The sequence below is a fragment of the Bos indicus genome, chromosome 5, assembly GCF_029378745.1.
Source record: "Bos indicus isolate NIAB-ARS_2022 breed Sahiwal x Tharparkar chromosome 5, NIAB-ARS_B.indTharparkar_mat_pri_1.0, whole genome shotgun sequence".
NCBI classification, from domain to species: domain Eukaryota; kingdom Metazoa; phylum Chordata; class Mammalia; order Artiodactyla; family Bovidae; genus Bos; species Bos indicus.
This window is the reverse complement of record NC_091764.1, coordinates 80393048-80407374: the sequence shown is the minus strand read 5'-3', so window position 1 is coordinate 80407374 and position 14327 is coordinate 80393048. Positions and strand designations below refer to the sequence as shown.

Below are 14327 nucleotides of genomic sequence, written 5' to 3'. Positions count from 1 at the left end.
GAGTTCACGGTAACAATACAGGTGGAGATGAGTTGCATAAATTTCAAGGAATCCGCAGAGCAAATAACAGAGCTAGTTGGGGATGTGGTCTAGATTAGACATTCCTAAGGGAGGTCCTTTTCTGCTTCTGTTTATGCTTTTACAAGAGTGTCTTATTGTACAAAGCCTTCTGTGGAGAAACATGGATGGGAAAATGATGCCACTGAGACCTAAACCAGGGATCCTCTTAACTTCATGGTGGCATCTTTTCAGACACAAACTGGGATAGAATCAATTGTTTCTGTGACTCACATAGGAAGGGCCATTCTAGGGTTTTCTCCTACAGTTGGATAAATAGCAAAGTATTTGAAAATGATAAAAATGGAGATTGGGTTGAATAAAGCATTGAAATGGCATTACTGTGTCACAATAGCTGACATAGCATCAAATTCACACACTTGTAAATCTCAGTTCAGTTCAGTTGCTCAGTCGTGTCCGACTCGTAGATCTCAGTGCTGGACAAAACCTCAACTGGGCACTTGCTCTGGACTTTGGAAGGTATAATTATGCTCACTTTGTAGCTCTGTTGCAGAATTTCCCCCAGATTATGTGTAACAATTAACTTTATTGTTAAATAGCGATTTTAATGTAAGTCACAAAAATTCAACAACCATATTTCTGTCCAGGAAACCATTTGCCTTTATGAATAAGAACCATGCAAGAAGAAGTAAGGAAAATTGAGTTTTTCTATACTGCTGATGCAAAGGGGCTGTGTGGCAGTCCAAGAACAGTGGTTAATCTGCATGTTGCCTCTAGAATTTCAAGTGCTGTCCATTACATCAATGAGACACATTGCTCATGGCTTGCAACTTGGAGGCTAAAGTAATGTTTTTTATCTGGTGATCAGTATAAAATTAATGACCCTCAGAAATAGTGAGGGTCTAAGTCTGTCTTAATAATTATAACAATAAAAATAACTATAAAAAGAATTCTCAATAACATTAATTTCCAATTCTGTCACTCTTTTTTTTGTTCTTAAAATGTACCAGGATTCTCCTCCTCCTCTCCCTTCTCTCCTCTCTTCCTTCTTCCTTTTCTTCCTTTCCTCTTCTCTTTCTTTCTATTTAAAAAAAAATTAGGGACTGTGTTGTTCAGTCATGTCCGACTCTTCATGACCCCAGGGACTGCAACATGCCAGGCTTTGCTCCCTCATCATCTCCCTGAGTTTGCCCAAGTTGATGTCCATTGCATCGGTGATGCCATCCACTCTGTTGCCCTTTTCTCCTCGGGCTGTCAATCTTTCTCATCATCAGGGTTTTTTCCAATGAGTTGGCTATTTGCATCAGGTGGCCAAAGTATTAGAACTTCAGCTTCAGCATTAGTATTCATGCTTCCAATGAATATTCAGTGTTGGTTTCCTTTGAGATTGACTCATTTGATCTCCTTGCCGTCTAAGGGACCTTCAAGATTCTTCTCCAGCACCACAGTTCGAAAGCATCAATTCTTTGGTGCTCTGCCTTCTTTATGGTCCAGCTCTCACACCCGTACATAACTACTGGAAAGACCATAGCTTCGACTATACAGACCTTTGTTGGCAAAGTAATGTCTTTGCTTTAACACACTGTTCAGGTTTGTCATAACTTGCATCATCTTCTAATTTCAAGGCTACAGGCATCATCTGCAGTGACTGTAGACCCCAAGAAGAGGGTCTTGTCACTGCTTCCACATTTCCCCTTCTATTTACCATGAAGTGGTGGGACCAGATGCCATGGTGTTAGTTTTTTAAATATTGAATTTTAAGCCAACTTTTTTACTCTCCTCCTTCACCCTCATCAAGAAGTTCTTTAGTTCTTTGCTTTCTGTCATTAGAGTGGTAGGGGCTGTACATATCACCAAATGCACATATTCAGAAATATATTCACCTCTGGTTATTTTGCTAGGGATACCATAATAAAACAGGTGGTTTAAATGACAGAAATTTAATTTCTCATAGTTCTGGAGTTCAGAAATCCATGATCAGGGTGCTGGCAGGTTTGGTTTCCTCTGAGGCCTCTCTCCTTGGCTTGCAGAGGTGGCCTCCTCACTGTGTCCTCACATTGTCTTTGTTCTGCATGTGTGCACTTGCACACCCCCCCCCCCCCACACACACACACACAGGTGTGCACAAACACCCCCAGTATTTAAATTTCCTTTTCTTACAGGGACATCAGAGTAAATTAAGACCCACCCTAAAGAACCCAATTTTAATTTAGTCACCTAGTAAAAGATGTCTCCAAATACAGTTACATCTGAGGTGCTGGGGGTTAGAGTTTTAACATAGGAATTTGGCAAAGGGGGAAGACACAATTCAGTCCATGACAATATCTTAACTGTATTGCATCTGAAACCTGATGCCAAAATTCAGGTTGTAGCTGAGATATATAATGAGAAAAGGAAATGGGAAGGAAACCAACATTGATTTTTTTATATTTCTCTTGTGTGTGGAGCACTGGGCTAGGTAGTTCAGAGGCTAATGCCTCTATAGCCACCTGCTGCATACTCACCCTGTGCCAGGATCTTTATGTTCATTCTTTTCAGCCCTCACAATGAAGCTTCAAGCCAGACATGATCTCCACTTAACAGAAGACAGAACTGAAGTGATTGGTGCTTTTCTGAGCTGAGATTCACACCAAGGCATATCAGACTAAGAATCCCTTGCTCACTCTTCATGACACCAGAGTGACACCTGTATACACTAGATCCCTGAGAGGCAACCCATGGCCATTCAAACTTGTATGATCCAATTTCAGAAACATTTTCCTGTTTTGAGTGGGAAAACTGAGGGCTAAGGAGAACCAAACCTCTCCTGGCCCCTCTGACTCCTCTGTGTTGGTGATCTGTCATCCTAAGCAAGTAGTCCATTGTCAACTACAATTGCCTCAGTCAGACATGGAGTTTTGCAGCTGGGAGCATTGCTGATGGGAATGAAATGGGTTCTTTCCCACATAAAATTTAAAACTTTGCTATGGCTACTGCCAAGAACAGAAAAGTGGGTGATAAAAATATCATGCCTTTCAAAGTAGGTGAGCTAAGGAATGTTAATATTAAAGATGTTGCTGTTTATCTCATATTTCAATGGAAAATATTCTTTAAGAGGAATTTGGGGACAATTCAGTACTTTACAAGATCAGTCAAGAAAAGCTTCCGAAGAATCAAACAACAAAAACTGCCTTCAAAAGGTCAGCATTACTGGTGAAAATGTAATAGGTACAGCTAACCCAAAGGCAGATGCACTGCTGGTGAAAAGGATGTGAATGTGAAGCTGAAATATCACTTTTCTCAATCAAAGAAAAGAGCTGTCACTTCCAAATACAGGAAATGTTATTCATTGAACCCTAAGTGTTTTGCAGAGTAATAATGAATAATTAGGGCTTCCTCAGTGGCTCAATGGTAAAGAATCTGCCTGCAATGCAGGAGCTGCAGAAGACATGGGTTTGATCCCTAGATTGGGAAGATCCCCTGGTAGAGGGCATGGCAACTCATTCCAGTACTGTGCCTTGAGAATCCTATGAACAAAGGAGCCTGGCGGGCTACAGTCCATAGGGTTGCCAAGAGCTGGACATGACTGAAGTGACTTGAATACAATGAATAACAATTGTATTAAGAAGGCATCTCTGTGAGAGCCCAGGACCACCAGTTATAGACTAGCTCATAAAGACAGTCAAACCTATTCAGAGTGCTCCTGAGTTTTTCAAGATGGGTTTCAGTGCCCTCATGCTGCTCTGGGTCAGGTCTGCCAAACTACCCTCTTCCAATGAAGTCTTCGACGTCACATCCTTGGTCTTGAGGAAATTCCTCTATCTTGCTTTGTCTAGTCACTCCTGGTCCTACTGAATTAGTTTCTTAAATTGGAGAGATGCCATAACCAACTGATATGTGACCACTTCTAGAGCATATATATACAGTTTAACCCCAAATTTCATTGTCTTTTAAGTGTTTTAGACTCCGTGGAGGACTTCTAGGAGAGATACGTGGCCTGGAGAATCTTTCCTCTCTTCAAACTGAATGTCTTTTCCTAAGCTTACATATTCTATTCAGTGTATCTATCTATCATTATCTATCTGTAAAAACCACTCACAAAATACAAAAGGCTGGAAATCTCTGGATTTCTTGAGAGAGCATTTGGCTCTCTCATATCTTAATCCTTCTGTGTGCAGGTAAAACATCCACTTGTGATATATCTTCTCTCTGCCTTATTGGTGTCAGAGTGGGAAGACAGCTCCTTTTGCTCTTTTCTAAGCATATATGTTTTTACATCATCAAAGCCTATTTATTACCCTTAAATGTTTATTAATTCTTATGTACTTATCTATAAAATATGTAATTGCATATTTTTACTTGCCTCAATGAGCAGTGTTTATCTTGCCAGTGCTTAACATTTTTCAACTATATCAAGTAAGAGTTGGCAAACTTAGAGGGGGATATAGGAGACGTAAAAGATGCAAGTTCCATCCCTGAGTTGGGAAGACCCCCTGGAGAAGGAAATGGCAACCCACTCCAGTATTCTTGCCTGGAGAATCCCATGGCCTGAGGGGCTTGGCGGGCTACATTCCAGGGAATTGCAAAGAGTCAGACATGACTGAAGTGACTGAGCATGCATACAGAGGGATATAGAGTCTTTTTAATTAGTTTTTCTGAAATTCATTCACAAAATTACCCATTAAAGATTGATTTTTCCATAGCTAACAGTAATCAAAATTTAGTTGAAATGTGCCTTTTGGAGTATAGTACATTTTTATATTTCTCCAGAAGCTAATTAGCAGAACACTCAATTAGCATTTTTCATTAACCACTAGCAATCTAACTTTTTATTTATCAAGCACAAACATGTATCATTCATGCATTAAGTGACTGTTAACTGCAAATATCAACACAAATTTGGAACTTTATCAAGGTGATGGTTGTGTACCATTCTGAGTGTATTAAATGCCACTGAACTGTTCACATTAAAAATGGTTTATTTTATGTTAAGTGAACCTCATCTCAATAAAAAAAAAAATCAACACAAAGATATAAAAATCTCCAAGAAGCTCACCTCTCTCCTTTATAGAAGAACCTTATATAACTCCACTGGGATAAGTATCTATCCAGGCCACAGAAATCAATTTGAACCTGCAGTTCTGAGAAAGATTAGATCAGGCTTTAAATAAAGAAGTTGTAGGCAAGTTAAGTTGTCACTGAATTCTTAAATACCACTCAAGTGTCTAAGAACTGTACTTCTTCCAAAATATTTGTTCTCATCATGACAAACTGTGCAGCCTGGTTCCTGAGATCCATTATAAAAGTTGAGCTATCATCCTTGTTCTTAAAAGTCACTGGAGAGGAAATTTTTTTTTAACTTTTGGTGGCATTTTCTATTATTTTGCTCTGACTTTCAAAGTTTGTATGGCTCAGTTAAATCTCTCTTTCTGCTTTTAATACCCATTTCTTCTTTTTTAATAGGAATATTATTCTCTTTCAATAGGAATAGATAATAGCTGAACTGGGTCCAGTAGATACCACCTCAGAAACTTCAATATTGTTACTGATCTTCATTTTCCAAGTTTCACAAGCTTTTCCTCAAAGATTTGAAAACAAATGCTAAACTATCTCTATTTTCACCTCTTGTCTCTTTTCAATATTTCCATTTCATGTATCATTTCATAGGCTTCTAAACAAGATAAAATTTTTACCCAGATGTATGATGGAAAATTAATTTCTTCTTCTAACATATTCTCTGGACACGTAATAATATCATCAAATGCCACTGGTGAAATGAATTAAAATGTGTGTTCACATCTGTATCTCATTTGTTCTGTCAGCCATATTTTTTTTATTTAAAACAATGACACTGATAATGTGTCATTATGCTATATTCTGCATTAGAATTCAGTCTTAATTCAAAATCTTTAGCTATTACTGATGGCTCTTGTCTCTCTGAAATGTTTTATGTGTTTTACGAGTGTTTGCTATTAAAGTTCACTTTGTATACTTCCTTTCAGTGCTTCCAACTCTTTTTGAATTCTAAAGCTATTTCCAAAATATTTATCCACCTGAGTCCAACCTGGAAAGGCCAATCTTCCAATGTCTTATTCAGATGGAAATGGGATGTATTTTCTATGTGTGGCTGTGAGCAATACTGGAACATAGCATAACAGGTGGATAAGGGGCAAAAACAGAAAGATGATGAGGACAGTCCAGGTGATTCACAGGTCAGAGCCCCTAGCTAGGGATCTTGAGTTGACAAGAAAACCATATGAGAACCATGAGTACAGAGTGTGAACCTCTAGTACAAGTACTCCAGCTTATTAACTCCTTAGGAGAAAGCTTCTCAAGCATGATGTATTCATTTGCTATTGCTGCAATAACAAATTATCACAAACTGGGTGGCTTAAATGATAGACCTTTATTTTCTCATAGTCTGGAGGGTAAAAGTCCAAGGTCAATGTGTTGGCAGGTCTGGTTTCTTCTGAGGCCCCCTCTCCTTGGCTTGGTTGCATTCTTGTTGTGTCTTCAAATGATCTTTCTTTTGTGTGCACGTCCCTGATGTCTCTGTGTGTCCAGATTCCTTCTTCTCACAAGGACATGACTGATTGAATTAGAGCCCACTCAAACGTGTTTATTTTAGCTTAATCACCTCTGTTAAGGCCCTATCTCCTAATGCTCCAAATATCTCCACTTCCAGGGTTTGCTGAGAAACGGAGGCCTCTTTTCATAAGTGTGTGCATGCTCAGTCATGTCTGATGCTATGAGACTCCATGGACTGTAGCTTTCCAGGTTCGTCTGTCCATGGGATTCTGCAGGCAAGAATACTGGAGTGGGTTGCCATACCCTCCTTCAGGGGATCTTCCTGACCCAAAGAATGAACCCACGATTTCTGAATTTCCTGAACTGGCAGGTGGATTCTTTACCACCTAACTGTCTGGGAATATAGTGACTTAATTTCATTCCTTACTGGGTGCTTTTCACATCCCTTTTCCTCAAGTGTTCCCTGCACATGCCCAAACTTCTACTCAAATCTTTTTCTCAGGATTAACTTCTGTGGAAAGCCAGACTAGGTCAGATACAAAGCAAAGTATGTTACAGTTTTGTAGAGTGACACAAAAACCATCAGCCCACAATCAGATTACCTGAAGTCAAGTTGTGTCTTCAAATCCTGGCCATTCCACCATCAGGTTTTCAATCTCCTTAAACCTCAATTTACTCTTCAGTAAAATGGAGATGATAATGTCTACTTTTAAGGATTCTTTCAATTTCTAAATTAGAAAATGAATATGATACCATAAAGTTATTTTAAAATATTGCCATAGTATTAATAGCATATATCTTCTGTTCTCAAAGAATTTGTTTAATTTGGACAGTCAAATTTAAATCTATGAATTTTTATACTGCATATGGCAGTGTATGGTTAAGATCAAATGAATGACCATCATAGTCATTGCTGAAAATGTTAAGTAACACCAGATTCAAACTCAATCCAGAAATTTATCCTGACCTCTGGATCCATTTGCTTCACTGATATCTATTATTCATTTGCTATGGGAGAGAAAGGTTATATAAGAAACGTCCTGCCATCACAGCTTCTGGTCCTATTTGGAGCACAAGACATGTATACAAATGAAATAAAAAATAGCAGGATTTAAGTGCTAGAATATTAGATGAATAAACCTCATACAAACTTAGAAAATTATACAGGGTAAACACTAAAAATAGTTGTGTGTTCATCCCTCAAGTGGGCTGTCACTAAACACTGCAGTCATATGTTAACAAAAAGAAATTTTCATAAAACTAAAACAAACAAACAAAAAAGGAGTTTTATAAAAATCACACTGCAGACATAAAAATTTAGTACTGAAAAAGACCCTGTGAACAATTTCCTAGCCCACTGGCTTTTAATCATCCTAAGGGCAAGACCATCCCAAAGAAAAAGAAATGCAAAAAGGCAAAATGGTTGTCAGAGGAGGCCTTACAAATAGCTGAGAAAAGAAGAGAAGCAAAAGGCAAAGGAGAAAAGGAAAGATATACGCATTTGAATGCAGAGTTACAAAGAATAGCATGGAGAGAAAAGAAAGCCTTTCCCAGTGATCAATGCAAAGAAATAGAGGAAAACAGTAGAATGGGAAAGACTTGAGATCTCGTCAAGAAAGTTAGAGATACCAAGGGAACACACCATGCAAAGATGAGCACAATAAAGGACAGAAACGGTATGGACCTAACAGAAGCAGAAGATATTAAGAAGAGGTGGCAACAATACACAGAAAAACTATACAAAAAAAAGATCTTCATGACCCAAATAAACATGATAGTGTGATCACTCACTTAGAACCAAACATCCTGGAATGTGAAGTCAAATGGGCCTTAGCAAGCATCACAACAAACAAAGCTAGTGGAGGTGATAGAATTCCAGTTGAGCTATTTCAAATCCTAAAAGATGATGCTGTGAAAGTGCCTCACTCATTATGCCAGCAAATTTGGAAACTCAGCAGTGGCCACAGGACTGGGAAAGGTCAGTTTTCATTCCAATCCCAAAGAAAGGCAATGCAAAAGAATGTTCAAACTACTGCATAATTGCATTCAATCACATGCTAGCAAAGTTAATGCTCAAAATTCTCCAAGTGAGGCTTCAACAGTATGTGAACTGACAACTTCCAGATGTTCAAGCTGGATTTAGAAAAGGCAGAGGAACCAGAGATCAAATTGCCAAAATCCGCTGGATCATTGAAAAAGCAAGAGTTCCAAAAAAACATCTACTTCTACTTTATTGACTATGCCAAAGCCTTTGGCTGTTTGGATCACAACAAGATGTGGAAAATTCTTCAAGAGATAGGAATATCAGACCACCTGACCTGCCACCTGAGAAATCTGTATGCAGGTCAAGAAGGAACAGTTAGAACTGGACATGGAACAATGGACTGATTCCAAATTGGGAAAGGAGTACATCAAGGCTGTACATTGTCATCTTGCTTATTTAACTTGTATGCAAAGAATATTACGTGAAATGCAGGGCTGGATGAAGCACAAGTTGGAATCAAGATTGCTAGGAGAAATATCAATAACCTCAGCTATGCAGATGACACCACCTTTATGGCAGAAGGTGAAGAGGAACTAGAGTGTCTTGATAAAAGTGAAGGAGAAGACTGAAAAAGCTGGCTTAAAACTTAACATTCAAAATAACTAAGATCATGGCATCTGGTTCCATCACTTCATGGCAAATAGATGGGGAAACAATGGAAACAGTGACAGACTTTATTTTCTTGGGCTCCAAAATCACTGCAGATGGTGACTGCAGCCATGAAATTACAAGATGCTTGCTCCTTGGAATAAAATCTATAACCAACCTAGACAGCATATTGAAAAGCAGAGACATAAAAGCAGATGTAAAGGTCCATCTAGTCAAAGCTATGGTTTTTCCAGTAGTCGTGTATAGATGTGAGAGTTGGATCGTAAAGAAAGCTGAGTACAGAAGAATTGATGCTTTTGAACTGTGGTGTTGGAGAAGACTGTTGAGTCCCTTGGAGGAGATCTAATCAGTCAATCCTAAAGGAAATTAGTCCTGAATATTAATTGGAAGGACTGATGTTGAAGCTGAAAGTCCAATATTTTCTGGCTACCTGATGGGAAGAACTGACTCATTTGTAAAGACCCTGATTCTGGGAAAGATTGAAGGCAGAAGGAGAAGGGGATGACAGAGGATGAGATGGTTAGATGGCATCACTGACTCGATGGACATGAGTTTGCGCAAGCTCCAGGAGTTGGTGATGGACAGGGAAGACTGGTGTGCTGCAGTCCATGGGGTCACAGAGTTGGACATGACTGAGTGACCGAACTGAACTAAGGGCATTTGAAACCACGAGAAGGATGCCTTGGGCTGTTATGACTAGAGTTGGGGAAGCATGAGTGGGTGGAGCCTAGAAGTGCTAGACTACCCTGCAGTAGAGGGTAGCCCAGTAGCCCAAAAAGGAACTCCTCTACCCCATCCTACCCACCCTTCTCCCAGTCTACTCACCCTCTGTTACATAGGATAAATTGATGCTCACACAGGACAAAAGATTCTCCATACTGGGTTTAGTGTTCATATTTCAGACAGGGCTATATGGTAGAACAACATTTGAACCACAGATGCAAACTATGTGTACTTTTAATTTTGCTAATAGTCCATTTAAATATTTTAAAACTGGTGAAATTAATTTTGTAATGTATTTTATTCAACCTAGAATATATAAGATATAAGACATTATCATTTCAATATGTACTTAAAATGTAATTATTAATGAGATATGGTTTTTATACTAAATCTTCAAAATCTGTTATATATTTACACTTAACAACTTGTCTCAATTCAGACTAACCACATTTCAAATGCATAATAGTCACCAGGAGCTAGTGGCTTCCATATTGCAGCTCCTGGAGAGTCTGTGTTTTTCTAAACCATTTTTGCCTTTCTTACAATATACATGTCATAAGCAACCGAGTGAAAGACCTAAATTGACTCCATCTACCATTCTTGTCACTGTATCATAGAAAGAAATAAGATTTGTCTGACTAAATGTGTTTTTCAGAAAGCTAAAGCCATGTTGGTTGTTATTTTGTACCTCCTGATCATCTAAGAAGTTGGAAATTGATTTCTGTATGAGTCACTTGAGTAGTTTTTTTTCTTAATATTTGAAGGTAAATCAACTGTTTTATAATTCCAGGCTTAATTTTTTTTCTGAAAAATATGCAGTCATTTTGCCATTTGCCATAATTGCTTCCATTATTCAGAATATTACCTGAACATGAATTTCCAGCCTTCCTGCCAGAATGTTTTATAGCTTGATTGTTCTTAGGGCTCTGTTTTTCTTTTTAAATAGTAGTTTGTCTAAATTCCTCTTACTGAAACTTCCACAAATATTCACACATTTCCTCCAGCTAATAAAACTATTTATTTCTTGCCCATTTTTTTTACAAGATCAGTTTTGCATGTCACAGTACTTTGGCCACCTCATGCGCAGAGTTGACTCATTGGAAAAGACTCTGAAGCTGGGAGGGATTGGGGGCAGGAGGAGAAGGGAACAACAGAGGATGAGATGGCTGGATGGCATCACTGACTCGATGGACGTGAGTCTGAGTGAACTCCGGGAGTTGGTGATGGACACGGAGGCCTGGTGTGCTGCGATTCATGGAGTCACAAAGAGTTGGACAAGACTGAGCAATTGAACTGAACTGAACTGAAGTTCCTTCTAGCATTTTTTCATGCTGTATTGAATATAACTATTTTGTCCATTCTTCCTCTCACTTCTCTAAAACTTAGCTATTAAATGATAAAAATTTTTGCCTGGGATATTATATACTTATTTTTCATAAAAATTCTATTTCTACTTGACTTTCAATAAAGATATCCCTGAAGTAAAAAATATAAATATAGTTTTTACTATTTGGATTTCAAGTATAAGACATTTGAACATTAAACGTTTAAATCCAGCAAGCCATAGATTTTATATCAATGGTTAGATTATGAAAAAGAGGCACTCTTATCAACTTTTCTCAAAATTCTTAAGGAATGATATACCCACATTTTAGTTGGAATTTGGTAACTTTATTATCAGAAGGTGGACAAAATAAATGGTCATTTCTAGTCTATACATTTTGTGTTTGTGTGTGTGTGTGTGTGTGTGTGTGTGTGTATGTGTCAACTTCTCCTCAGCCAAAATACAGAGAGTTGTATATTTCAGGCAATGGAATTTTTTCCATTATTTTATTTAATTATTGTTGATTTACAATTTCATATTAATTTTTGCTGTACAGCAACATGATTTAGTTATACATATACACGCATTCTTTTTCATATTCTTTTCCATTATGGTCTATCAGAAGATATTGAATATAGTTCCCTGTGCTATCCAGTAGGACCTTGTTGTTTATCCAGACAACGGATCTTTACATCTGCTTTTATTTAAGTTTTTTGGCTGAATTTTCTATAGAAGTCCGTGTTATAAGCATTTTAAGTATAAGTATTCCCTTCTCTTGGTTTCCCAGGTGATGCTAGTGGTACAGAACTCAGCTGCCAATGCAGGAGACATAGAGATGCAGGTTTGATCCCTGGATTGGGAAGATCCCCTGGAGGAAGGCATGGCAACCCACTTCAGTATTCTTGCCTATAGAACCCCATGGACAGGGGAGTCTGGCCAGCTATAGTACACAGGGTTGCAAAGAGATGGACAGGACTGAAGCAGTTAGCACGCACACATGCATTCCCTTCTTCAGGGATCAAACCCTGGTCTGCTGCATTGCAGGCAGATTCTTAACCATCTGAGCCACGAGGGAAGCCCAAAGTATTTTAGGCTTGCCAACTCAATGGTATCTGTCATAACCACTCCATGTGCCTGTCACTGTAGTGTGAAGTCAGCCATAGATGATATGTAAAAGTACAGGCTTGACTGTACTTCAATAAAACTTTACAAAAATAGACATCAAGGTGTATTTGGCCTGCATGCATGCCAGGTCACTTCAGTCATGGCTGACTCTGTGACACTATGGACTGTAGCACTCCAGGCTCTTCTGTCCATGGGATTCTCCAGGCAAGGATACTGGAGTGAGTTTCCATGTCCTCCTCCAGGGGATCTTGTTGGCCCTTGTTCTAGATATTCTAGAATCACTCACTTTTCTCTGACTGTATAAACTAGCCATTCAATCTCCCATCCTGATTCTGGCATGATGTTGAGTTGTTACACTGAGCTTTGAATACAATGAAGACAATTTCAGACATCACTAATTCTCATCTGACTATGAAACTGTATTTGATGTCTTTATTTTCCTGCTATGTGTACAATAAAAAATCATTTATACACCCCTGCTTTTAAAATTTATCCGATGTTTACGTTGTAGTTTTATTTTGCTAGTTTCCATAAAAATGCATCCCTCAGCTTTGGTTGAGGCTTACTGGTTTTAGCCCTTAAGTTTTAGTTATTTCCCACTTTGAGTTCTCTTACTATATGGTGTGTGTGTGTGTGTGTGTGTGTGCGCTGCACGCGCGTGCGTGCGTGCACGTGCATTTGTGCGCTCGCTCAGTATCTCAGTCATGTCCGAATCTTTGTGACCCCCATGGACTGTAGCCAGCCAGGTTCATCTGTCCCTGGAAATTTTCCTGGCAAGAATACTGGAGTGGGTTGACATTTCCTAATCCAGGGGCTCTTGCTGACCAGTGGATCAAACCTGCGTCTCTGGCATGTCCTGCATTGGCCAGAGGGTTCTTTACACTGTGCTACCTAGGAAGCGCCTTGCTGCGTGGTGAACACTCTTAAGTTTTCTGATGTATTGTTGTTTTTGCTTAGTCACTAAGTCGTGTCTGACTCTTTTGCAGTCTCATAGACTGTAGCCCACCAGTCTCTTTTGTCTATAGGATTTTCCACGAAAGAATACTAGAGTGGATGCCATTTCCTTCTCCAGGGAGCTTCCTGACCCTGGAGTCGAACCCACATCTCTTCCATTGCAAGCGGATTCTTTACTGCTGAGCCACCAGTGAAGCCTTTCTGACTTATGCTATAGCATAAAAACAGCCTTCCAAGGATGGTTTATCATAAATATTTCTCCATAAAAATATAGCGATGAATTTATAATACCCCTGGCTGAAATGGACAATAATTTTAGGATGAATGTGGCTGAAACCATCACCACTGAAAAATGAGGCCAAGCTTTTTTGAAGAGCTTTCAATAGTAGAACTTAAATGTGATGCTTCTGAAATCTTAATGTGAATAAACACTCCAGAACAAATGCAACATAATAGCCAAAAGTTTTCAAAGACAGAAAGGCCTACAGCCACTGAAGAAATGTTTCCTCTGGTTGTGGATACTCTGGGTTGCTACACGTGTTAAGTGGCTAAGTTACAATTGCTATGGGAACTGAAACTTGACCTTTGATATATTTACATATTTACCCCTAACATTGTATTAACAAGCTTTTGAATTTACCCTGTGTTTGTAAGTGGCTTTGTTTTAGGCTTTCAAGGAGATTAACTTGAAAAGATCCTTTAGGATGTTGAAAGCAGAAAGCTTGATTGCTTTCAGTCTCATTCGCTGCTAGCATCAGAGTTTAATTCTGTAGAATCAGTGTGTTAATGATGCTTTTTGAGGATAGGCAATGAATTCCCTTATAGAGAGTGCTCCTTGCTTAGTTATTTGTGTTGGTTGATTAAAACTTTGTCTTCACAGCCTCTAAGCAGGTAGATTTTCTGTGGTTTGTCAAGAGAAGCAAAGAAGAAGAGAAGAGAAGCAAGAGAAGAAAAGCAGTAGTTCAGTGAGTAGCCGTAAGTGAGAAATAACCATCATTGATTCTTTCACCTTCTTCATTACAT

General features: G+C 38.8%; 1 protein-coding gene across 5 annotated transcripts in view; it reads left to right on the top strand.

Annotated features, from left to right (window-relative positions):
• The window catches only part of FAR2 (fatty acyl-CoA reductase 2), a 175241-nt gene that overhangs the window by 28436 nt on the left and 132478 nt on the right, over window positions 1-14327 (top strand). The window contains exon 1 of one of the 5 annotated variants that reach the window (XM_070789896.1): window positions 13043-14279. The exons of the other annotated variants lie outside the window; for them this stretch is intronic. The gene's annotated coding sequence lies outside the window, so the exon portion shown is untranslated. Of the gene's footprint in view, window positions 1-13042; window positions 14280-14327 lie in introns of those variants that run through there. 5 annotated transcript variants of the gene reach the window in all.